This window comes from Delphinapterus leucas, chromosome 3 (assembly GCF_059928025.1).
Source record: "Delphinapterus leucas isolate spDelLeu-1000000601 "Yukka" chromosome 3, BTC_Dleu_Yukka2, whole genome shotgun sequence".
NCBI classification, from domain to species: Eukaryota; Metazoa; Chordata; class Mammalia; order Artiodactyla; family Monodontidae; genus Delphinapterus; species Delphinapterus leucas.
Genome location: NC_143131.1, coordinates 120151056 through 120154484, shown reverse-complemented (window position 1 = coordinate 120154484; position 3429 = coordinate 120151056). Strand labels below are relative to the sequence as shown.

The 3429-nt window shown below is 43.1% G+C and overlaps 1 non-coding gene across 1 annotated transcript; it reads left to right on the top strand.

Annotated features, from left to right (window-relative positions):
* The first annotated feature begins 1349 nt into the window (after positions 1-1349).
* LOC115803349 (U6 spliceosomal RNA) lies at positions 1350-1456 on the top strand. The gene has a single exon (XR_004024028.1). It is a non-coding gene; the product is annotated as a U6 spliceosomal RNA (small nuclear RNA).
* The last annotated feature ends 1973 nt before the right edge of the window (positions 1457-3429 follow it).

Here is a 3429-nt window from a genome sequence, read left to right as displayed (position 1 = left end):
TATGGACTGAATTGTGTTCCCCCAAAATTCATATACCAGAGTCCTAAACCCCCAAGGTATTTGGATATAGGACCTATAAGGAGGTAATAAAGGTTAAATGAGTAGGGTGGGGCCCTACTCCAGTAGCATTAGTGTCCTTCTAAAAAGAAGAGACATCAGAGCTTGCTCTCTCTCTCTGTGTACAGAGAAGAGACCATGTGAGGACATAGCAAGAAGGCAGCTGTCTGCAAGCCAGAAAAAGAGGTCTCACCAGAAAACAACCCTGGTGATACCTCGATCTTGGACTTCCAGCCTCCAGAAGTGGGAGAAAATAAAGTTCTGTTGTTTAAGCCACCCAGCCTGTGGTATTTGTTTATGGCAGCCTGAGCAGACTGATACAAAAGTGGTGAATAGAATCAGTGCTCTGTGGACTAAGGGGTACATTGGAGGTGCCACAGAGGCTGGGAACCATGGGAGGCAGGGCAGAGGGAGGCTGCGGAGATGGGGCTCTAGATCCTTCATCCCTCACTCCATCGGAACCAGCACCTATTTTAGCTGATTTTTTTAGTTCAGGTTTAAGCGCCTTTTTTTTTTTTTTTTTTAAAAAAAAAGAACGTTTCCTTGATGAACAGTTTTTTGAAACCCCAGGACGGAAGGATTTCTGAAAGCCCATGCTTGCTATCCTAATACTATCTATTACCTGCATTGAAGCATTATGAAGTCTCAGGACTCAAGGACCTGACCAGCTTGAAGGGTCCGTGGCTTGGGAGCCATTTTGGTTGCCAACACTGACGATTCCTTTACCATGTATCCCAGCTGCCTTCCACGGTTTACATTTATTAACCCATTCAATCCTCCCCAACACCCTATGAGGAATGCTTATCATCACCATTTTACGAATGAGAAAACTATGATTCAGATAGGTTAAGCCACTTGCTCAGGGCCACACAGAGTGATCTGTTTGATTCCAAAGCCCATGACTACCCTCACTATCTTAGAAGAAAGGAGAAGTCACAGGGCAGTCGCTTGGTCAGCAAGTATCACCCCAATCTCACTGCAGCTGAGACCTGCCATACAGAGTGAGGAATCTGCCCCTAAAATCTCAGGACCTAAGTCAATGGGCTGTTTCTTAATTCTCCTCAGAATCCTATGTACCTCACAAACCAGCATTCAGCTATGCTGCTCCAACTAATTTTTGCATTTGCTGCTATATATTTGGATTTGGGCCTCTGAAACACTGAGATGAATTTATGTAAAATGGGCAAATGATCATTTTGAATTTTGTAAGTGTTACTTAATGTTTTCTTACTGGACCTGCAGAACTAACAATGTCTCATTAAAGATTCCAGACATTCAAGAAAGGATAAGTAGTGCTCGCTTCGGCAGCACATATACTAAAATTGGAACGATGCAGAGAAGATTAGCATGGCCCCTGCGCAAGGATGACACGCAAATTCGTGAAGCATTCCATAATTTTTAAATTATTGAATGTGGAAGAGAAAATCAAGCTTAGTAGTTGAAAATTATTTTCAGAGCTTTAGATGGCCATCATGCACCAAATGTCAGTCATTTTTATTGTTTATACGTGCCTTCAAAATTTTATTTACAACTTCCTTAATTATCTTTATGCCCATTATTTGATTCTTTTTTTTTTTTTTTTTTTTTGTGGTACGCGGGCCTTTCACCGTTGTGGCCTCTCCCGTTGCGGAGCACAGGCTCTGGACCCGCAGGCTCAGTGGCCATGGCTCACGGACCCAGCCGCTCCGCGGCATGTGGGATCTTCCCGGACCGGGGCATGAACCTGTGTCCCCTGCATCGGCAGGCAGACTCTCAACCACTGCGCCACCAGGGAAGCCCCTGATTCATTTTTTTTTTTTTTTTTTTTTGCGGTACGAGGGCCTCTCACTGTTGTGGCCTTTCCCGTTGCGGAGCACAGGCTCTGGACGCACAGGCTCAGCGGCCATGGCTCACAGGCCCAGCCGCTCCACAGCATGTGGGATCTTTCCGGACCGGGGCACGAACCCGTGTCCCCTGCATCGGCAGGCAGACTCTCAACCACTGCGCCACCAGGGAAGCCCCCCTGATTCATTTTTAAACTTAAGAATATTTTATATTTGTTGATTTGACTTTGTCCTGACAAATTATGTGTATATTTGTATATATTTATGTAATAGCATATAATACAATAGAAAACATGTGTATATATTTACATACAAAAAAAAGAAAGGATGAGTAGAATAAAACTGTCATTATCTGCGGATAAATGATTGGCTACATAGAAACCCCCAAATGATATGCAAATATAGTGTCTGAACTCATAAGGGAGGTGTGCAAGACTGCTGGATACAAAAACACTTGCATTTAACTATATACCAGCAAGAATCAGTTAGAAAATGTAATTTTCTTAAAAAGATACTCATTTATAAAGGCCACCAAAAAAAATTAAAGCACCTAGGAATAAATCTAGAAAGGATATGTAAACCCTTTGTGGAAAATGATCAAACTTTAAATGTCATTCAAAAAGATCTAAAGAGGTGGAGAGAAAGACAGTGTTCTTAGAAAAGAAAAATTTAAATCATAATTCTGTTAATTCTAGCCAAACTCATCTATACATTTAATCCTTTAATGCAATGTCTATAAAAACATCCCAACAGTTATTTTCAAGGGACTTGAAAAGCTGTTTCAAAAATGTATGTGGGGACTTCCCTGGTGGCACAGTGGTTAAGAATCCGCCTGCCAATGCAGGGGACAGGGGTTCGAGCCCTGGTCCAGGAAGATCCCACATGTCGCGGAGCAACAAAGCCCGTGAGCCACAACTACTGAGCCTGCGCTCTAGAGCCCATGAGCCACAACTACTGAAACCTGAGTGCCTAGAGCCCGTGCTCCATAACAAGAGAAGCCACTGCAATGAGAAGCCTGCGCACTGCAATGAAGCGTAGCCCCCGCTCGCCACAACTAGAGAAAAGCCCGCACGCAGCAACGAAGACCCAACGCAGCCAAAAATAAATTTTAAAAAAATGCATGTGGTAGAACAACTGTCCAAGACAGCTAAGACACTTCTGAAAAAGAGTTAGTAGGAGCATGGGGTGCAGTGGCGGGGGCAGCTACCCAACCAGATACTATGACTTACTGTTAAAGCTGGAGTAATGAAGACTGTTCATTGGAACAAGGACAGAAGATGGACCAATGGAACACAATAGAGGAGCTCGAACAATATTCATCTGTATGTGGAAGTCTGATTTATGACCAAGAGGACATTTCAGATAGTGATTAAAGCCTGGACTCTTTGAGAAATGGTGTCGAGACAATTGGTGAATTAAATACAAATAGGTGAAATTGCATCCCCGTCTCACACCATAAAAAAAAAAAAAAGGCCCATCCATTCTGGGACTTAAATATGAAATACAAAAGTGTAAGATTTTGGGACTTCCTTGGTGGCGCAGTGCATAG